Source organism: Gorilla gorilla, chromosome 13 (genome assembly GCF_029281585.2).
Source record: "Gorilla gorilla gorilla isolate KB3781 chromosome 13, NHGRI_mGorGor1-v2.1_pri, whole genome shotgun sequence".
Classification (NCBI taxonomy): domain Eukaryota; kingdom Metazoa; phylum Chordata; class Mammalia; order Primates; family Hominidae; genus Gorilla; species Gorilla gorilla.
Genome location: NC_073237.2, coordinates 77,999,112 through 78,022,471, shown reverse-complemented (window position 1 = coordinate 78,022,471; position 23,360 = coordinate 77,999,112). Strand labels below are relative to the sequence as shown.

At 43.1% G+C, this 23,360-nt stretch overlaps 1 long non-coding RNA gene across 1 annotated transcript in view; it reads right to left on the bottom strand.

The window, feature by feature from the left end:
• Positions 1-1,830: 1,830 nt before the first annotated feature.
• LOC129524417 (uncharacterized) overlaps positions 1,831-23,360 on the bottom strand; it is a 76,238-nt gene continuing 54,708 nt past the window's right edge. Inside the window, exon 4 of the long non-coding RNA XR_008668170.2 lies at positions 1,831-2,793. This is a non-coding gene — a long non-coding RNA (uncharacterized lncRNA). The remainder of the gene's footprint in view (positions 2,794-23,360) is intronic.

Genomic DNA, 23,360 nt, shown 5'->3' with positions numbered 1-23,360 from the left:
TTCCCAACACAAAGAAATGATACCTATTTGAGGTGAGAGAGATCCCAATTTGATCATTACACATTGAATGCATATATCAAAATATCACAAGTATCCCATAAATATGTACAATTATATATCAATAAAATTTGTTTTTAAAGAATGAAGCCAAGAACTTTATTTCTAATAAAAAGGAAATTTCTTTTTAAAAAACAAAATCCTTTATTTAAAATTATGTGGACTGAGCGCACCTGCAATCCAAGCACTTTGAAAGGCCAAGGCAGGAGGATTGCTTGAGCACAGGAGCTGGAGACCAGCCTGGGTAACAGAGTGAGACCCCATCTCTACAAAATAAAATAATAAAATAATTAGCCAGGCATGGTGACATGCACCTGTAGTCCCAGCTACTTGGGAGGCTGAGTCAGAAGGATTGCTTGAGCCCAGGAGGTAGAGGCTGCAGTGAGCTGTGACTGTGCTGCTGCATCCCAGCCTGGACAACAGAACGAGACCCTGTCAAAAAAAAAAAAAAAAAAAAGAAAGAGAGAGAAACAAACAAACAAACAAACAAACTCAGGAGGCCGAGGCAGGAGAATGGCGTGAACCTGGGAGGCGGAGCTTGCAGTGAGCTGAGATTGTGCCACTGGACTCCAGCCTGGGGACACAGCGAGACTCCGTCTCAAAAAAAAAAAAAAAAGAAAGAAAGAAGGAAGGAAGAAAGAGAAAGAAAGAAGGAAAGAAAGGAAGGAAGGAAGGAAGTCTCTGTAGAGAAGAAAAATGTTATTTTCAAAGCCTTTTAACTATTCAAGTTTAGTGTAATGAAAAAAATTATAATCCTTATCTGGCACTGGAGTCATCATATTTCTAGTAAATTGGTTGAATTTTCTTTCATTACATCTCTCAGAATTTTGTCCTTTTGAGGAAGGCAAACAACTCAGCCTCGGCAATACTGTGTCTTATTTAACAATCTATTTCAGTCTTATTCTTGGCAGTTACCAATGACCTGGCGCTGTTGACACATTTTCAGTGTGTGTGGCTATGTGTGAAATGCTGCCATGTTGCTATTTTCCTACACAGCTCTCCCCTTTGATCACCAACCTTGTCTTGTCTCCCACTCTCCCTTGCAGCTCTAATTGTTTTTTATTCCTTTGAAACCATCTGGAAAAAAAGAAGGTCCTTAAAGAATAGTCTCGTTTCCAGTCGTTGCTGCCAACTTAGAAATATTCCAATTTCTTTCTTGCTGTGTATTTTTAGTTTGCTAAGAAGATTTTTTCTTCCCACCTAGCCAAGATTAGTTAAAACCTAGGTCTACCCGATTGTCCTCCAGCGGTAACATCCCAGGGCCCTCAGGTGTCACAGTGGGAGGATTACAGGATTAAAAATAAAAACATTTTATTTTATTTCAAGTCATAATCCTACCACTTTCCCAGCTAGAGACCTTGGGCAATCACTGAGCCACTCTGGGATTCAGTGTCCTCATCTGTAAAATGGGGGTGATCATACCATCTAGTTTTCAGGGTTGTTTTAAGGATTAAATAAATGAACGTACATGAATATCCCTTGAGAAGTATAATGCAGTGATGTTAATGTTTGCTCAGTTCAATAAACATTTCTTTAATAACTAATAGGGGTGGCAAACTCAAAGGACTACAGGTAACAGGTAACGTAAATGCATGCAGCAGGCAGGGCTCCATGTCTCAAGGACTGGGGAAGGTGTGTGTCTGGAGACCTTGAGCTCAGAAGCCTGTCTGAGGACAACCTTGGCTCGGCTCCAGCCCACAGTCTCCATCTCAGAAAAAGATCTAGTGTTGCCAGATGCTTTGATTTTTCAAGAAAAGCTAGAAAATATGATGATTTCAATGTGAAATCTTTTTATTTTTAAATGTTGACAACTAATTTTTAAAAATCCCTTTGTGGGTGAAAAAACAATACTCATCTACTAGCTGAATTTGCCCTACAGACCTCCAGTTTTGCCTACTATGTGCCATATACTATGGGAGGCCCTAGGAATGCAAAGAAAAAATATATAGTCCATGGTGGACACGGAGATGCAACTGCCTTGATCCCCTTTTGAGAAAGGATGTGCTGCCCAGCTGCAGGGAGTGCTGTCAGCAGATGGCCCTCAGCTGTCAGCCTCTTCAGTTATTGCTTCAGCTGCAGAGCTGCATCACTCATGGTCATGCCCCTTCCTGGTTGGCCCATACCCAATAATGGGTGGCGGCAGGGGTGTAAAGACCTAGCTACCTCACACCAATTCAGAACAACAAAAGGCCATTCTAGCTCCAGAGCTCTTCATGGTGTCAGGTGAGGCAGTTGTCAGGTTTGCATCAGAGCTTCACTTCACCCTAGGTCCACTCCTGCTTCCTTCTCTTCCTTTTCACAGGTGATGATCCAAAGGCCCACATAAATATTTAGTACACTAAACTCCATCTCAGAATCAGCTTCCTGGGGAATCCAGCATGCAGCATGATCCTTGAACTCATGGAACAATTTGTATGATGAGCCAGGTAGACAGATGAATTCAATACTGTGTGAGAAGTGCTAGGATAGACACATAAAGAAAATGCTATACGAAGGGAGGAGAAGTGCACCAATTCAATCAATGAGGCTCAAGTTCTTCCTGGAGTGGATAATCTTGAGATAATTTTTGAAGGTTTTTAAGCCTATAAAGAAGGAAGAACAAGCCAGGCTCAGTGGCTCACGCCTGGGATCTGGCTCAGTGGTGCCAAATCCCAGCACTTTGGCAGTCCAAGATGAGAGGATAACTTCAGGCCAGGAGTTGAAGACCAGCCTAGGCAACATAGTGAGACCTTGTCTCTACAAAAAAAAGAAGAAAGAAGAAAGCGTAAGTAGAAAGGAGAGGAAGAAGAAGAAGGAGGAGGAGGAGGAGGAAAGAAGTAAGAGGAGGAGGAGGACGGGAGGAGGAGGATGGGGAGAAAGAACAGGTATTTCAGGCAAAGCAAACACTGAAAGCAAGCAGTAAATGGACATCCAAGAAACAGAGACCCAATATACATGGAGGATCAGCAGCAGTTTGGTACTAACAGAGCTTAAAATGTTAAGTTGGGAATGGGCCTGAGATGAAGTTGAAGAGAAAAATTTTAACATGAGAACTTGGACCTTGGCAGGGCGCGATGGCTCACACCTGTAATCCCAGCACCTTGGGAAGCTGAGGTGGGTGGATCACGAGGTCAGGAGATCTAGACCATCCTGGCTAACACGGTGAAACCCCATCTCTACTAAAAATACAAAAAAATGAGCTGGGCGTGGTGGCAGGCGCCTGTAGTCCCAGCTACTCAGGAGGCTGAGGCAGGAGAATGACATGAACCTGGGAGGCGGAGCTTGATAAAGTAAACTGAAAACTTTTTCTCCTAGTTTACTAAACATTTATTCTTTCTTTCTTCTAATAAGCTTTATATGTTGGTCCTTTCTGGAGCCTATTTTCGTTCAATAGGCATTCCTTGAAAAGTTTCATCTTCTATCATAATTGAAAATCTAGGCATGACCATCCAACTCATCTCCATGAAAATGGCCCATAGGAATCACAAATTCAGCATGTCCAAAATTAAGTTAATCACCTGACTCTGCTAATGCCTTATCTTTCCAAATTTCCTACCTTAGTGAATACTAGCACTGTCCACCCAATTGCTCAAGCTAGGCTCCTAAGCACCAGTCTTGGTTCCTTTCACTCCTTTACCCTCCCAATTCAGTCTCTTTTAGTGTCCTATAAGTAATCTCACTTTAATATAGTTCTGATTACTCCATATCCAGTGCCACTTCCTTAGTTCAGTCAGAGCTCCTTACAGTTGGCTAATTTGCCTCTAGTCTTCTAGTCTTTTTTTTTTTATTTTTTTTTTTTTTTACAAAAGAAAGAGGTTTAATGAACTTACAGTTCCATGTGGCTGGGGAGGCCTCACAATCATGGCAGAAGGTGAAAGACATGTCTCACAATTAATTTGCCTCTAGTCTTATCCCCTTTCAAGTCTATTCACCAAATAACTGCAAGAATAATCCCTCCAAAGCACAAATATGATCATGTCAAACTTCAATCTAAAGTCTTCCAGGGGTCTCCATAATCTTTGAGATAAAGTCCAAAGTCCTCAACAAAATTCATCATCTGATACCGATTTCACACTTTCTGCTTCACACACAATATATTACTTTAAATTCCTCTAGTTCTTTATGCCCTCTCTCACTCCAGAACTTGTACCAGCTTGCACACATAGTCTGAAACTTCTTTCCCTGGCTGTCTCTCCTCTCCTTCTTTTTACCTGGTTAACCCCTGTTAGTTGTTCAGGGCTAAATGTAGGTGTTGCTTTCTCTACCACATTTACCCCTATTATAAGCTAAGTGCCTTGTTTATAATTCTGTCATTGCACCTACCAATCTGTACTTCTGTCTCTCTACCACGAGATACAACTGAATGCAGAGAACATATCTATTCATTCCCAAATGTCCAGTGCTTAGCACAATATCACTTCCAAATAAATGAATGAATGAAATATATTTTATTTCTAAATGCACCCTCTATAGCAATGTGACTAATTGTTTCAAGAGTGAACTCACTAGAGGCCAAGAGACATGTTATAAGAGGCAGTGATGACCTAAACCAGAAAAGCGGGAGTGGAAAAAAAGTAGCTATATGGAGAAATAGTTTAGAGGTAAAATCAGCAGAATTGATTATTGGATATTGGGGCTAAGAGAAAGATTATGGTATGAAATAATTTTTGGATTTCTGACTTGGGCACCAGGATAGTGATATCTTAACTAGGATACAGAATACAAGAGGAGAAGCAGGTTGGATAAAGGGCATAGAGATGATGAGTTTTAATGAGTTTGCTCAGGGCACGTTGAGGATTAAGTGCGTATGGAAAGACCAGGTGGACTTATTTGGACTTTGGCATGTGGAGGGAGGGGAGTAGTAAAAACCATAAATGAAATGGCATGATTAGCCTGTAGTCCCAGCTACTCGGGAGGCTGAGGCAGGAGAATGGTGTGAACCCGGGAGGTGGAGCTTGCAGCAGTGAGCCGAGATCGCGCCACTGCACTCCAGCCTGGGCAACAGAGCGAGACTCCGTCTCAAAAAAAAAAAAAAAAAAAAGAAAGAAAAGGAAATGGCGTGGGAGGCAAGCGCAGTGGCTCACACCTGTAACCCCAGCACTTTGGGAGGCTGAGGTGGGCAGATCACCTGAGGTCGGGAGTTAGAGACCAGCCTGACCAACATGGAGAAACCGTCTCTACTAAAAATACAAAATTAGCTGGGCGTGGTGGCGCATGCCTGTAATCCCAGCTACTCAGGAGGTTGAGGCAGGAGAATCACTTGCACCCGGGAGGAGGAGGATGGGGTGAGCAGAGATAGCGCCATTGCACTTCAGCCTAGGCAACAAGAGCAAAATTCCATCTCAAAAAAAAGAAAGAAATGGCATGGGGGAATAGTTGGTGTAAGAAAGAGGTCAAGCACAGTGCCCTGGGAACATCAACTTTGTTACAGGTTGCACTAGATTTCTTCCTTTTGCCCCTCCAGATCCACTGTCTATCCCACCCCAGGAGACTGACCTATATGGACTATGCCAATGGGCTTCCTTGCCCTCTGGTTTTGCTTTGGTTTAGTTCGCGAGAAAGCCTACCAGCAGACAGAAGGAGAGAAGAGAATGACATCCAGTTATTTATTCTCCAGCTCACTCCCTGCTTCATCCCTCTACCAACTACCTCTTCAGGTTCCAGCAATGGCCCTCCCTACCTATCAGGGCCAGATGTGGTAAGGAAGCCTTGCTGATACTAGCCAGGGGTACTGTCCTAGTCCTTCTTGCTTTTCCTAAGCCATACACACTTTTAAAATAACTCTTTTATTAAAATCTCCCCAATTACGGCCAGGCGTGGTGGCTCACACCTGTAATCCCAGCTCTTTGGGAGGCCGAGGCGGGCGGATAACCTGAGGTCAGGGGTTCAAGACCAGCCTGACCAACATGGAGAAACCCTATCTCTACTAAAAATACAAAATTAGCCAGGCGTGGTGGCGCATGCCTGTAATCCCAGCTACTCCACAGGCTGAGGCAGAAGAATCACTAGAACCCGGAAGGTGGAGGTTGCGGTGAGCCGATATCCCGCCATTGCACTCCAGCCTGGGCAACAAGAGTGAAACTCTGTCTCAAAAAATAATAATTAAATAAATAAATAAATAAATAAATAAATAATCCCCAATTATTCAGCTTGAAAATGCCATCAGTTTGCTAAAGAGACCCTGAGTGATACACAAAGGATGCTGGGAAAGAGAGGCAAACTAATCTGATAAACTAACTCTATCAAGGTGCTTTAGTAGATTACTCTTCCCAAGTAAACAGAGTTATCTGAAAACTAAACAATAACCCTAAAAGTGGAAATTTCAAGCACCAGGACAAAGGAGGAAGTGGTTGCTAGCTACAATGAATGTAATGGCAAATAACTTGGAAATTCTAAAGGATTAAATTCCAACGAGGCACATTCCAAAGGGCTAAATAACTCTACATATAAGTCACTTCTATGTGCCTATGGTGACATGGTCTCATATTATAATAAACTTTGAAAGAGTTAAATGGCAGGGGTTCAAAATAACTGAGTATAAAATACTGGCATGTGGGGGATGGATCTAAAAGTATAGCAGTCTTGCTAACTTAATGGGATCCAACTAACGGGGTCCAATAGCTGAGCATCAAAATAGCACAAAAGATACGCAAAAATATTAAGAGAAATTCAGCTGTCTGCTCCATTGGAACCACAAATAAGTAATATTAACATATTTGGTTGTATTAAGATAGGATTTTGATATACATGTATATGGCCTCAACATTATTTTGAATACATTCAAGCTGGATAGTAGCCTTTACTGGAGTTCTTCAGATTATAAAATAGGTCACGCTGACTCTGGGCCAGTTCTGTGATATCCCCTTCCCTGTCTGTATCCTCCTGGTCATCTTTACTGCGCCACAATGTATGACTCACTTCCTATATGAGCCCTCTAAACAGATTCCACTTATTCTAGGCAGCTGTTGTCGTAGCTACAACCCCTCGGGACCCTTATACTGCCAGCTTGTTTACAGAAATTGGCTAGATTGCAAATTTAATTTGTTTTTCTATGATTTAGCCAATCAACCCTGCAAGAATGCAGAAAAAAAATAGTGGGGGCAACTCAAGAACAATTAAAATGTCAGCCGGGCACAGTGGCTTGTGCCTGTAATCTCAGTGATTCGGGAGGATCGATTGCAGTCAGGAGTTTGAGGCTGCAGTGAGCTATGATGGTACCAGTGCACTTTAGCCTGGGTGACAAAGTGAGACCCTGTCTCTAAAAAAATTTTTTTAAGGAACAATTAAAATGTCAATGTGTTTAGAAAGAAACCTATTCGTATTGCAAATATGAAATACTTTTGATGTTGATATTCAGGTCATTAGAACTTAGTGTCAATCAGAGTGTTAGAATTTTGCTTTGACTTACCAATGAGGCAAAAAAAAGGCAGCAGACCCGGAGCTTGTTTCCCCTACTTATCTCAAGTCAACAATCTAAAATCAAAGAAAAATCCCGAACTTCGAAATAACTCTAAAGTTCACCTCTTCTAACTTGCTTCTTAATTTGCTAATATCTTGTATGATATCCCTGACAAAGTCACTTGTTCATGCATTCAACAGACACAAATTGAGCACCTGTTCTTGCCAAGCACCACTTATATAACTCCAAAGATGAAAGCACTTTGGTCGCTACTTCCAAGAAACTCACACTAAGCCTGTCCTTGAATGGTGACTTCATGACATAAATCATTATGATCAAGTTCTCTTGAATCGAAATTGCTGCACTACTTCCAGAAGAGAAAATTTTGTTCTGTCTTCAAATATTTTTAGGGAGTATTAAGTTTTTGTGCTATCCACCCTGACCTCAAGATATTTTGGCAAAACATACCAAGTTCACTCAATTACTCCTCATATGATTTAGCATCTAAAACATTCAGAACCCTGGTCACACTCCTCTAAACACATTCAAGTTTGTCAAAGCCCCTCTTAAAGTGAGGAAATCAAAATAGAAAATCTATCACAGATGTTTTCTAGAATGACCTGGGTACTCACTTTTTTTTTTTCTTAGATGGAGTTTCACACTTGCTGCCCAGGCTGGAGTGCAATGGCGTGATCTCAGCTCACTGCAACCTCCACCTCCCGGGTTCAAGTGATTCTCCTGCCTCAGCCTCCCGAGTAGCTGGGATTACAGGCACACACCACCACACCTGGCTAATCTTGTATTTTTAGTGGAGATGGGGTTTCTCCATGTTGGTCAGGCTGGTCTCTAACTCCTGACCTCAGGTGATCTGCCCGCCTCGGCCTCCCAAAGTGCTGGGATTACAGGCGTGAGCCACTGCGCCTGGCTGGATACTGACTTTTTCTAATGCAACTACAATTCCTTGGCCTTTTGAAAACACTTGTCTTTGGAGTCAGACCCAAGTTCATATAAATAGATGATTTTGTAATCTTGGACAAGTTGCTTCACGTCTCTGAATCCTAACTTCATCTGTGAAACAGAGATAATCATTATTTCCTTATAGATTTTTTGGTGAGGGTGAAAATATATGACATGTAAAGCCCCCTAGCACAGTACCTGGTACATAGTAGATGCTCAAAAAATTGCTATTGGGCTGGGCACAGTGGCTCACACCCAGCACTTTGGGAGGCTGAGGTGGGCGTATCATTTGAGGTCAGGAGTTCGAGACCAGCCTGGCCAATATGGTGAAACCCCATCTCTACTAAAACTACAAAAATTAGCCAGGCGTAGGGGCACATGCCTGTAGTCGCAGCTACTAGGGAGGCTGAAGCACAAGAATCTCTTGAACCTGGGAGGCAAAGGTTGCAGTGAGCAGAGATCGCGCCACTGCACTCCAGCCTGGGGGACAGAGAAAGACTTTGTCTCAAAAAAAAAAAATTGCTAATTGATGCCCTTAATATAATTTTTACTTTCACAGACACAGCAATTGCTTTTTTTTTTTTTTTTTTTTTGAAACAGAGTCTCTTTTTGGCACCCAGGCTGGAGTGCAATGGTGCTATCTTGGCTCACTGGAAACTCTGCCTCCTGAGTTCAAGCGATTCTCCTGCCTTGGCCTCCCGAGTAGCTGAGACTACAGGTGCCCACCACTAAGCCCGAGTAATTTTTTTGTATTTTTCAGTAGAGACGGTGTTTCACTATGTTGGCCAGGCTGGTCTCGAACTGCTGATCTCAGGTGATCTGCCCACCTCGGCCTCCTAAAGTGCTGGGATTACCGGTGTGAGCCACTGCACCCAGCCTTGTTTTTAATTTTCCACAGAAACTGACACCAAATTCAGTCCCATCCTGTCTTTATTCAACTGATTTTCTCCCTGACATTTCAGACTTCACGTTTACTATTGTAACATTAATGTGTGTTCATCTTATCTTCCCAGTGTATTGAGATTTTCTTTAGATTTATATACTGTTGTGTCACCTGCAGATCAGATACACCTGACCTTCCAGTCTTCATCCTGGTTGCTGGTCATGCTACAGATAGATGGACCAAGGACAGACACCCCCATGACACACCAGGAGACCTTCATCAGGTTTATGCCTGTTCCCAGTTATCAGCAGTTGTTTAATGAGTTGTGAATAGACGTGCTGCATTGACACCCTACACAAATGCTATTATATTTCCACAAGCACATCCTAAGAGAAAAACCGGAGGATCAATTTGTCTCTGGCATTCCCCATATCTATTTGCCTAGTAACTCCGCTACACAAGAAAATATCTGCTATGATTTAATGAATTTATACTGGCTCTTGATGCGCATTTTCTTTTCTAATTATTTATAAGTCATCTCTCTAATAATTCACAGTATGTCCTTTCCTCCTCCTTCTTCTTTGTATTAGGCAAAATAATAATGGATCCCCAAATATGTCCATATCCTAATGCCAGAGCCTGTGAAATTGTTCTTTCTGTGGCAAAGGGACCTTATGGATGTGATTTTAAGGTTAAGAACTTTGACACAAGGAGAGAAGCCTGAATTATCCAATTTCCCAATCTAATTACATGAGTCTTTTTTTTTTTTTTTGAGATGAGAGTCTTGTTCTGTCGCCCAGGCTGGAGTGCAGTGGCTCAATCTCAGCTCACTGCAACCTCCACCTCCCGGGCTTAAGCGAATCTCATGCCTCAGCCTCCCTAGTAGCTGGGATTATAGGGGCCTGCCTGGTTAATTTTTGTAGTTTTTAAAGTAGAGACGGGGTTTTGCTATGTTCGCCAGACTGGTCTTGAGCTCCTGGCCTCAAGTGATCTGCCTGCCTCGGTCCCCCAAAGTGCTGGGATTACAGGCGTGAGCCACTGTGCCCAGTCTAATCACATGAGTCTTAAAAGCAGAGAACCTTTTTCAGCTGTGGTCAGGGGGGGTGATAAAGTTCCCTGAGGGAGATGCAATGTCACTGGCTTTAACAGAAGAGGAGGAGGGCCACAAGCCAAGGAAAGTGGGCAGTCTTTGGAAGTCAGAAAAGGCAGAAAACAAATTCTCCTCTACAACCTCCAGGAAGGAATGTAGCTGTGCCAAAAGTTGATTCAGCCCAGTGAGACCTGTGTTAGACTTCTGGTCTTCAGAACTGTAAAATAATAAATCTGTGTTGTTTGAAGCCCCAAAAGTGCTAACTTGTTATAGCAGCCATAGGAAACTAATACCTTCTCATCATCTTTCTCCTGCTCTTTTGTGAATTCATACTTTGAGTTAACATAGATTTTTTTTTCAATTTCACTTTTGGCCAATTGGGGCTTAATTTGGCCATGACATTGGAGACCAGGATAAGTCTGGTGAATAGCAGGAAGTCATCAGTTAATCTCTCAATAACAAATCATTCTTGTCTCTCCATTTATGTAGGTTGCAATGACACGCCTGTGCAGCAAAACTTTGTTGGAATTGTAATCTCTATGACTACATAACTGTATTTCTTTTTTGACACAAGATCTCACTTGGTTATTCAGACTGAAGTGGTGTGAATATGGCTCACTGCAGCTTCAACCACGTGGGCTTAAGTGATCCTCCCACCTCAGCCTTCCAAGTAGCTGGGACTACAGATGCACCACCACACCTGGCTAATTTTTTGCTTGTTTGTAAAGAGGAAGTCTCAGTTTTTGCCCAGGCTAGTCTTGAACTCCTGGGCTCAAATAATCCTCCTGCCTCAGTCTCCCAAAATGCTGGGATTACAACTATATTTCTTTTTTAAAAAAAATCTAAAAATTCATCTAGTCTTTACTCCCTTGCACTTCTGATGTAAATCAACAAAATTTGGTGTGGTTTTACTAAATATATTCTATCCTTACAACCTGTACAATAATGTTATTGTGGAAGCTACACTTGTGAGCCAGAGCCCAACTCTGTCACTTACCAGTTTTGTGACTTTCAATAGTTATTTCTTTCTGCACCTCAGTTTTCATACCTAGAAAAAAAAGGACATTTGATGAGATAATCTCTAAAGTCTTTTTCTTCCTCCAAATTGCCGTGTTTTATCAGAGTATAGACCAAAAAAAAAAAATTGTCCCTGTTTCTTTGCCAAAAGGATAAACCAATTAAAATACATTACTTTATTCCTTTGTTCATGCCAGTCCATTTACATGAAATGCACCCTCCTTCTCCTTTATTTTCTTTTACCACTTATTTTTCCAGCTAGCAAAATGCTCCTCTGCTTTCAAGTCCCAAATCAAATGCCACTTCTCATGAAAACTTCCTTGATCACAGCATCAGGAGTTAATCTTGCTCTCTTCTGAAATACTACAGCACTCATTTCCTGTAGGCTTATCACACACTGAGTTATTCTCCTTTGTTGCCATGTCTTGCCACTCCAACCAGACTGCAGCCTTCTGGAGATGGGACCATGTTCCTTGTCTGCCAATCATAAGTGTTGAGTAAATATCCTGGCCGGGCACAGTGGCTCACGCCTGTAATCCCAGTACTTTGGGAGGCCCAGGTGGGTGGATCACTTGAGGTCAGGAGTTCAAGACCAGCCTGGCCAACACGGTGAAACCCTGTCTCTGCTAAAAATACAAAAATTAGCCGGGCGTGGTGGCACACGCCTGTAATCCCAGCTACTCAGGAGGCTGAGGCAGGAGAATCGCTTGAACCCAGGAAGCGGGGGTTGCAGTGTGCTGTGATTGTGCCACTGCACTCCACCCTGGGTGACAGAGTGAGACTCAGTCTCAAAACAAACAAACAAACAAAAATCCTGCCTTTTCTCCTCTTATAATGGAAGCACTGTCCTACTTCTCCTATTTAAAGCCCATCCTCTTATAGTCTTCTGATTCCTCCCCTCCTGCCTCTCACAGACTCCATGACATCCATCATCTCCTATCTCTCCTTTTCCTTTAACTTTTCCAGCTTCAGCCCATCAGCTCAACTGTCTCCCATTTGATTAAAAAAAAAAAAAAAATTCCTCCAAAGGCCCTATATCCAACTCCAGCCCCATCCCTGGATCTCCCACTGTCACATGTCCTGGAGGAGTGGAGGTTTGTACATCCACCCCCTCTACTTCACCACCACCTCCTTGTGCTTCTGCTCACTGCCATCTGCCTTCCACCCCATCACTCCACAGAACATCCCCCAAGGCTACCAATGCCCCCTACTCACTATAGACAGTGGACACTATACTTATCCTCCAGGCATCACTTTCTGCTGTTGACCAAGAGCTCCTTCCTGAAACCCTTTCTTCCATGGCCCTCTGTGGCAGGACGCAGCTCTTTCTGCCTGGATGCTCCTTCAGTCTCCAGCGCCTGCTCTCCTTCTGTCATTCACCTCCTGCACACTTACCCTCCTTAGAGTTCTATCCTGGGCCTTCTCCTGCACTTGGTCTTCAGGTTTCCCTGTACCCTTTCTATCCTCAAAGCGCCCATCGTCATGCAAAAGAGCAAATTAGACTAGCAAGGCCTTTGCTCTCCAGAAGTTTATATCCTGATATACAAACATAGACAACAGACAAGCAAACAAATAAATCCTAAGATAATTTCAGACAGTGATAAGTGCAATGAAGGAAATAATTAACTGGAGGTGGATATTTTAGGAAGGGGGGTGAGAGAAGGCTTATCTGAGGAGGTGACACAGAAGCTGAAAAAAAAAAATACCTCTGGTTACTACAAACAGCCAGTTCTGAGATGAGCCAAGGAAAAGCATTCCAGGCAAAGGGAATTTACAAGTGAGAAGGTCCTGAGATGGAAAAGATTCTGCCCTGTTTCAGAGAGACAATAGGAGGTCATGGCATTTGATGAGGTGGCAGCAGGATGCTGGAGTCCAATGCAAAGGGCCTTGTAGGCTGAGATGAGGAATTTGGATTTTCGTCTAAGTGCACAGAACAGCTATGGATGATTGCAGCAGCCCCTCCTGCGAATTTCCTACAGAAGCCAAGTGTTTTTTAAAATGCAGATCTGTTCTTATCACTGCCCTGAGGAAATCTCCCCAGTAGCTTCCTATGCCCTTAGGAAGGTCTGAACCCTTGAAATGACCTCCAAGGGCAATCATGCCTGCTGTGATCACTGCCTATATCCAGGCCTGTCCTTGCCACAACCCCCTTGCCCTTCACATGCTAACCACACTCTAGTAGCTTTAGGTCCTTGGACACATTGGACTCACCATAAACTCCAGACAGTGTTGTCCAAGAGAAATATACTGTAAGCCGCATATATAATTTTAAGCTTTCTAGTAGTCACATTATGCAAATAGAAAGAAACAGGCGAAACTAGTTTTTTGTTTGTTTGTTTGTTTGTTTTTGAGACAGGGACTCACTCTGTCACCTAGGCTGGAGTTCAGTGGTGCCATCTCAGCTCACTGCAACCTCTGCCTCCTGGGCTCAAGCAGTCTTCCCAGCTCAGCCTCCCAAGTAGCTGGGATTACAGGCATGTGCCACCATGCCCGGCTAATTTTTGTATTTTTTTGTAGAGCCCTATTAATGGGATTTGTAGTGTTCACCTGGTTGAAGGGATCACCTGGTTGAAGAGCAAAGACCATAGAGATAGGACCTCTTGGCAGTGTCAGGAGACATAAGGTGCATCTTTCGTTGTTGTTTTATTGACAGATGCATTGTTACAAAATTCAAAAGGTACAGATGTGAAGAGTAAGTCTTTCTTCATCCCAATTTCTAAGCCATCCCCTTTCTGGAGACTACAAATATTACTCGTTTCTTATATTTACTTCTGTTCTCTTCTAATGGAGAAAACAAAATCATCTTACAGACTAACATTTTTTAGTTTTCTCAATAATGCAAAGAATGAAAGAACCAACAACCCTTCCTTAGGAGGCAGGCTTTAGACTATTATCTGCTCTCGGGCATGTGCTACAGAATTAATGGATTTCTGTACTTTCATTTAAATAGGGAAGCAATAGAATTGGGAATTGAAAATTTTTTTTCTTGCTATGGGAATTGAAATATTTTTATCCAAACAATTATCCTTAGTTGAGGTCTTTTCCACTGAAATATTACTAATCACTAAATGGAGTAGACAATTTTTTTCTCTTTTTTTGAGACGGAGATTCGTTCTTGTTGCCCAGGTTTGAGTGCAATGGCACGGTCTTGGCTCACTACAACCTCCAGTTCCCGGGTTCAAGTGATTCTCCTGCCTCAGCCTCCCAAGTAGCTGGGATTACAGGTACCCATCACTATGGCTGGCTAATTTCTTTGTATTTTTAGTAGAGACGGGGTTTCACCATGTTGGCCAGGCTGGTCTTGAACTCCTGACCTTGGGTGATCCGCCCGCCTCAGCCTCCCGAAGTGCTGGGATTATAGGCATGAGCCACTGCACCCGGCTGGAGCAGTCAACTCTTTAGACTTATGTATCACTGGCCATGTAAGCAGCATTAAATGCCCAAGTCCATCCTTTTACATGGTGTAAGTGTTAGGTATTATTCTGTCTATGTCTGAGACGGAAATTTTCAATACAAAATGCCTTGACCAGTCAGGCACGGTGGCTCACACCTATAATCCCAGCACTTTGGGAGGCCAAGGTGGGAGGGTCATTTGAGCCCAGGAGTTTGAGACCAGCCTGGGCAACACAGGGAGACCCCATCTCTACAAAATATAAAAAATAAAAAACAAACAAAAAAACCCCAAAATGCTTTGACCAAGGCTGAAAGGTCATGAAGGGAACACTTTTAGGCATATGATTATTGATTTTTATTTATATTCCATTCCAGTCCCCACAGCCCCAACCCCTTGCTTGTATCTCTCTGGGCCTAGCAAAGCCTCAGCAGACCCTACAAAAGAGAAGTGGAGCCAGAAACCAAAAGATTCTCAGGGCCCATATGCCCTGACCCTTCCTGCCCCCTCTTCCCCACCTTTGGCCACCCGGGTAGCTGGAGAAGAGGCTCTAAAAGAACCCTCAATTGGTTCTGGCCCCTTTTATCATCACAAGAATGAGGGTCTGAAAAAAAAAATGTCTGTTAAAGGTACATTTTAAAAATTGGTAAAAATCAGGCCAGGTGCGGTGGCTCACGCCTGTAATCCCAGCACTTTGGGAAGCTGAGGCAGGTGGATCACCTGAGGTCAGGAGTTTGAGACTAGCCTGGCCAACGTGGCAAAACCCGTCTCTATTAAGAACACAAAAATTAGCCAGGTGTGGTGGTGGGTGCCTACAGTCCCAGCTATTCAGGAGGTTGAGGCAGGAGAATAGCTTGAACCCAGGTGCCAGAGGTTGCAGTGAGCCGAGATTGTGCCACTTCACTCCAGGCTGGGCAAAAGAGTGAAACTCCGTTTCAAAAAACTAAATAAATTGGTCAAAATCTTTCAGATTTTGCTGTTCGAATGGCGTGTGTGTGTGTGTGTGTGTGTGTGTGTGTGTGTGTGTGTGTGTGTGACAGGGTCTTGCTCTGTTGCCCAGGCTGGAGTGTGGTAGCCCAATCTTGGCTCATTGCAACCTCTGCCTCCTGGGTTCAAGCGATTCTCATGCCTCAGCCTCCCCAGTAGCTGGAACCACAGGCGCTTACCACCACACTCGGCTAATTTTTGTATTTTCAGTAGAGACAGCATTTCACTATGTTGGGCACGCTGGTCTTGAACTCCTGGGCTCAAGCAATCTGCCTGCCTCGGCCTCCCAAAGTGCTGGGATTACAGGCCTTGAACCACAATGCCTGACCTTGAATGGCACATTTTTATAGACTGTTGTTGTTGTTGTTTTGAGACAGAGTTTCACTCTTGTTACCCAGGCTGGAGTGCAATGGCACGACCTCGGCTCACTGCAACCTCTGCCTCCTGGGTTCAAGCAATTCTCCTGCCTCAGCCTCCCGAGTAACTGGGATTACAGGCGTGTGTCACCACACCCAACTAATTTTTGTATTTTTAGTAGAGACAGGGTTTCACTGTGTTGGCCAGGCTGGTCTTAAACTCCTGACCTCAGGTGATCTGCCGCGCTCGGCCTCCCAAAGTACTGGGATTAGAGGCATGAGCCACCGCGCCTGGCCATTGTTGTTGTTGAGACGGAGTTTCACTCTGTCGCCCAGGCTGGAGTGCAGTGGCGTGATCTCAGCTCACTGCACACTCTGCCTCCTGGGTTCACGCCATTCTCCTGCCTCAGCCTCCCGAGTAGCTGGGACTACAGGCGCCCGCCACCACACCCAGCTAATTTTTTTGTATTTTTAGTAGAGACAGGGTTTCACCGAGTTAGCCAGGATGGTCTCCATCTCCTGACCTCGTGATCTGCCTGCCTCAGCCTCCCAAAGTGCTGGGATTACAGGTGTGAGCCACTGCGCCCAGCCTTTTATAGGCTTTTTACAAAATTAATTTAGCAATATGAATAAGGAATCTCAAAAATGCCCATTCAAGGGACTGGCCTAGGAATACCACTTCTTTGAATATATCTTAAAGAAATAACCCAAACATGGAAAAGTTTCAAGCACAAAGATGTTTATCACAGTGTTATTTACAATAGCAAATAATTGTCATATGCTGAAAAGATAAAGTAATGGCAATACAATAATTTGAACTAATATTACTAAGATTATATGTCAATTTATAACAAAGCTGATGTCAGAATTAATACAAAACAAAAAGATAAATACATAGAAAGTACAGCATAGAAACTGGGATGAAGAAAGACTTACTATACACTTCTGTACCTTTTGTATTTTGTAAGAAGGACACAGTATAAGATTAGAAGAAAATATAAACAAAAAGTCCCCTGGGTCATTACATAGAAATATAAGTCCCCTGGGTCATTACACAGAAGATAAATACATAGAAAGTACAGCATAGAAACTGGGATGAAGAAAGACTTACTATTCACTTCTGTACCTTTTGTATTTTGTAACAAGGACACAGTATAAGATTAGAAGAAAATCTAAACAAAAAGTCCCCTGGGTCATTAGGCAATGGGTAAACTTCTGCCTTTACTGCATCAAATACATAAATACATTAAATAAATAGTGTGTTTGAGGATAAGTCATGTGGGAAAAATGAAGCAGAGAAAGAGGGGGAAGCACTGGAGGGGTGGGGTTCACAATTTTTGTTTGTTTGTTTGTTTGTTTGAGACAGAGTTTCGCTCTTGTTGCCCAGGCTGGAACTCAATGGCACGATCTCGGCTCACCGCAACTTCCGCCTCCTGAGTTCAAGTGATTCTTTTCCCTCAGCCTCCCACATAGCTGGGGTTACAGACATGCGCCACCACGCCCAGCTAATTTTGTATTTTTAGTAGAGACAGGGTTTCTCCATGTTGGTCAGGCTGGTCTCAAACTCCCGACCTCAGGTGATCCGCCCACTTCAGCCTCCCAAAGTGCCGGGATTACAGGCGTGAGCCATCATGCCCAGCCTAGGGTTTACAGTTTTATACAGAGTGGTCAGGAAGGCATCACTGCCAACATGCAATTTGAGAGAAGACTTGAGCCAAGGGAGGCAGGCAGCCACTGGGTATCTGGGGAAAAGCTTCCCAAGCAGTGGGAAAGGAAGTGCAAAGGTCCCGAGGCAGGAGTAGGCCTGGTGTGTTCCAGGAGCAAGGAGGGGTCAGTGGGGCTGCAGTGGTGGGAGCACAGTGGGAGCCGTGGAGAAGCTGGAGCGGCACAGGGGCTAGTGCAGGGCCTGCTGGTAAGGGGGCCTTTGGCAGTCACTCTGAGAGAGAGGGGAGCCATTTAGCAGGTGGGAAGAAGAGGAGTCACAGGATCAGGCTCAGGCTTGAGCAGCCTCCCTCTGGTTGTAGGTTGAGAATGGACAGAGGGGTTGGCAGGAGCTGGGAGCTGTGGCTGTCATCCAGGCAGCTGAGAAATGGTGACTAGACCAGGCACTAAGAATAGAGGGAGTAAAAGCAACTGGACTCGATATATTTTGAAGGTAGGGCCTCTGGTGCTGTTAACAAGTCGCCAACATAAATTGCATAAAACTCAAACATGGGCCGGTGCAGTGGCTCATGCCTGTACTCCCAGCCCTTTGGGAGGCCAAGGCGGGTGGATCACCTGAGGTCAGGGATTCACGACCAGCCTGGCCAACATGGTGAAACCCCGTCCCTACTAAAACTACAAAAAATTAGGCATGATGGCAGGCGCCTGCAATCTCAGCTACTTGGAGGCTGGGGCAGGAGAATCGCTTGAACCTGGTAGGCAGAGGCTGCAGTGAGCCAAGATCGCGCCATTGCACTCCAGCCTGGGCAACAAGCGCGAAACTCTGTCAAAAAAAAAAAAAAGAAAGAAAGAAAAAAGAACAAAACAAAACAAAACGAAAACCATCAAATATACTTTCCTCTTTCCTAAAACTTCTTTGGAAACTTAGCCTATGATGGAGTGCTGATGGAATAATGTGTGACCGTCTTTAAGGGAAAGACATTCTCATGGACCTCTGATGTCATCCCTAAGTGATTTTTATTAAAATGGTATTTTTAATATATGTAAACTTAAAACTAGATACAAAGAATGTTTTCATATAGACATCATGCCACAATAAAACCAAAACAAACTTATAGGTGAACAAATGTAGGAAAGTCATACAATTCAAATGAATACTTTTAATTTAATGGAACAAATACAGAATGGTCACTCCCCTCAACAGCATGAAAGTGGTGCTCCCTGCCCAGGCTCTCCTGAGTTCAGCCTGCTGGCCTCATGCTTCGCAGTGACTCAATGCTTCCACTGCTTGTCTCTATTTACATTATGCAGAACCTTCCTTGGTACATCCTGTGATGAGGTCATTGGACCTTCACTTGGTGAGAATACAACATTCACATGTCTGTGTGTTTTGTTTTTTTAAAAATTATTTACAATGATTTTTCTATGACAAAGAAACTGTCACTCCCTGTCACCAAGAAAATCTTAAACACAGATAAAAATGCAGGCCCTGAAAGTATGTGGAAGCTCTCCGTTAAGTTGATCATCCAAATGAACCAAAATATGTTGATCTTCACTGATTATTAGCATCAAAATGAAAATACAAAATTGAATTCTCACAGAGAACTCAAGGCCCCTTGAGAATACGACTGAAGACTTTCAAGGATCTTCAGACCTTAATTTGAGAAATATAAATGAAGTGAAAAAGGTCCTTGATTAAAAGTCAAAAAAATCTGGCTAAAAATCGCAGCCCTGACATTTGTAGTGAGTGGGCCTGGGATGTTTACCTCATAGATCTGTTAGAAAGATTAACTATGATCTGATAAAAATTATTTCTGAAATCATCTTATGTTAGAAGATGCCTTGGCCAAGTATCCTGGAAAACAGTATGAGAGTAAGTGATACGTGCGTGACAGTGGGCGCTGCTGTCCCAGGGAAGCAGAGGAAAGAAAAGGGGAAAGGCCTATTGTTCAGTCATCATTATGGATAAGAATATTCCAACCTTCCCTTGCCCCCATTAGGGGGTTCAGATTTTGAATACAATTAGAAAAATACTAGTTCACAATTTTGCATTTAAATTACATACAGAATTATTCTGTTTTTAAAATAAAGCCAACCCTCACCCCAAATTTTTATTATAAATAGAAAACATAAAATCTTTTATTCCTAGAAGCCATTTTGGGATTTTATTGTAGTATAGTCTCACGCCCTGATTACGGTCATGTGTACATGAAGTATATTTGCTGAAACTCGTTGCCTGATTTGAAATTCAAAACTTTAGAAATGCAAACATGCAAACATGATTGCAAATATGCAAAGTACAAGGTCTTATACGAATGGCCCTAATCAAGGCAAAGTCCTTTAAAATAAATACATAAAACAGAGTTTAGAATAGGCTAAGAAGCAGTAACACATGCAGAGTAGCTAATTGCTCTTGGTTCACCATGAATATTAATCTTATTTAATCTGTAAAAGATAACTACAGGGAAAATACCAAAAGGCCTGCTCCATGTCCCATCATTTTTTCCACCCAGCCATTTTGCAGTTTTCACTTCTCAATTTCAGGCTCTGTGCCTATTCTTAAACATTCAATAATACCAAGTATAAGCCACTGCATGTTAGGTATGAATTAATTAACAATAATATCCAGGTTGCTGGCAACATACTGCCAGCAGGTAGGGTCAGGCAAGATGGGTGGTGGAGAGAAGGTGTGTTCTGTGGTCTTATGTCAGATACCACTGAGTTGAATAAATGGACAATGGTGCATTTCATGCTGCCTATGGGTCTTTGGACATTTTACCCACCATCACAGCCCTTGCAGAGATAGCCACCCATGCAGAAAGAGATAGGACCCTTTGAGAGCATGCTGACTGACTCATCCAGGTAAGCAGGCCACAGTGAGCACAGCCCATCCAGTGAGCTAGCAGAGGCAAGTCTCCAACATGACAGTCCTCCAGTAAAGAGTGGACATCTCAGCTCAGACCAAATCAAGCAAGAAAAAAACAACAGTGAGCATGCCAAAGAGAATCCAATCCAAGTAAGCCTAGAAAACCCCCTTAGCTGCTTCAATCCGCAGTGGTCACTGCTTCCTTAGGGAGGAGAAACTAGAGGTGAATATAAGAACTCATTGAAGTCCCGTGCACTATGGTACATATAAATACGAGTGTAACTGCTGTGTATTTAGTTTGCTTTAGAGTGTGGGTCCAGTCATTCTCAATATCTTCTGTCATCTTTGGAGTTTTGAGTTAAAAACAAACAAATAAAAGAATCTTATAGTTTTTGCCATATAGATGCATCTGATTAGGTTTTTGATTTCTGACTTTTACCAAGACTCTGATTATTACCAAGATGGCCAAAATCCCTAAGAAACATTTCTCAAGTCCATATGCAAGTATGTTATGTATGTTTAGTAAATGACTGCTGCTTGCTTTGATTAGAACCCATCCTTCCTTCCAAGAAAGAAGCTCCCTGTTTGGAATTGCTCCTTTCCGCCCTCTAAACATGTGATTCAGGGAGTGGGGGGAGTGTGGCCATGTTCTTACATGACCCCGCCTCCACTAACTAGAGTTGCCTGGACCTGGCTGGGGCCCCTGCCTGAAGCCAGCACAGTCAGAGCCTTCCCCAAGACTTTTCTATCTAGAATTAAGAACAAAATCAGGCTCTCTTTGGTGTTTTAACCCACAGTATGTAAGACTCAGATCTACAATGAGAGAGAAAGCCCTGGATACCAGGAGGGATAGAGCTGCAGACAGAGAGAGAAGGAATCCAGGGAGCACTTCGAGTCCTGGTTCCAGTTTTATTTCATTTTATTGTTAAATTTCTGGCTAGTTCCTTGTCTTTCTCATAGAATGACCTCTTAACCCCGCTTTCAGTTACTTAAAATATCCCAATATTTTCCCAATAAATTCCTCCTTTATTCTTAAACAAATTCAATTTGGGTTTCAGTTGCCAGCAACCCAGGGGATCCTGAATAATAAAACAATATGTGGTTATTGTCTCACTCCTCAAAGGATAAACATGAAAATGTACAACTGCTAAAGGACTAGGTGGTGATTCCAGCTACAACTTTATTTTAGCTAACATGGATAGGTGGCTTACCACAAGTTTAGCCTCAAGGGTTAGGCTGATATCAAAGCAAAAAAAAAAACACTCCATTTCCACATTGTTGGATTTCCACACTAATGAAAGGGCAATCGCTGTAGGAGATAGTGGGAAACAGTAAGGATTTTCAAAGAGGGCTTCTTTCTTTCATTTTTTTTTATTATTATATTTTTAAAAATGCTCTGCTTCTGAACCCTTTGCTCCACAGGCAGTACAGCTGGGGAAGCCATGGGCGATCTCCCCCTCACTCTACCAGCAAGGCCCGAAACGACTTGCCTCCCGGTCATTGCCCCTAACTAAACAGGGCCCAAGGCTGGGAGAAATCAAAGAAGTTATTTTTACAAAGGAGGGTTTTTTTGCATGCTGTGCAGGTCCATTAGAAACTGTCTGGCTGGAAGCTGAACCGTCTGAAGCGACTGCAGCAGGAAGAAATGGCAATCAAGATCCCTCTGCCTAACTCTTCCCTCTGCTTTCCCTTCACTCCTGCCACCTTCGCCAAACCCACATCCAAATGGCAGCAGAGACATCAGCACCTGTCTGGTTCAGAAGAGCCTTTGAATCTCCCCTAGGAGGGCACAGTTGGGAAGCAAAAAGTGTTTGCTTGTTTGTTTGGTTTTGCTTTCTTGAAGGAAACCTTAAGATAACACAGCACTGCCCTCAACATCTCCCACCATGTCGGTGATTGGGAGATGAAAAGGACAGACAGCACCACCCAAGGTGGAAAAGACAAATTAAGACTTGATCAACTGAGCAATCCCCTGCTGAGGCCCCCAACTTGGCCAGACCTCATACCAACACAGAGACAATCCCACAATGGACAGGCCAGCTCTGCTGCTGCCTGTGCAGTCAATTATTATTTTAAAGAAAATCTGAAATCTTCACCTCCCACACACATCTCCCAAACAATAGTCCTCCCCTCTGCTTCATCATGGAGGAAGTCTAAAAGGGTTGCAATTCAGTGATTCCTCTCCCTTCCTCCTATATGTTGGCATTAGTTTCAGTCCGAAGACTGGCCTGATGTTAGCTAAATGAAATCTAGAGGGTTAGATTTTCAGCTGTTGTGAGTGTGCGTTCCTTCACAAAGACACATTAAGAACCACAGAAAGAAATGCCCTGAGATGAACGGAATTCATGCGTGGGTTTGCTCTCCTGTACCTTGGCAGAAAGGGCTGTGCCTACGCAAAGAGAGTAGCTTCATTGAAAGTTGCACAAGTTAGGCTAATGTTTCAATGTGTCATGGAGTTAGTAGAGTGAGGATTATTTATCTTTTAATCCGTAAAAATACTTTTGCTGAGTATGAAAACCAATCAAAGTGTTTTATTGCCTGAATTGTATTCAGATCCATTTATTACATTTCATTGTTTTTAAGCCCTTAATCAAAGACTTCACAGCACATGGACTGAGTCCTGTGGATTTGTTTTGCAAATGGGTTTTCACATGTGTTAACTGTGACTTCCGGTAAAGAAAACCAGAGCTAGACAGTGGATAAAGCGGTAAAAACA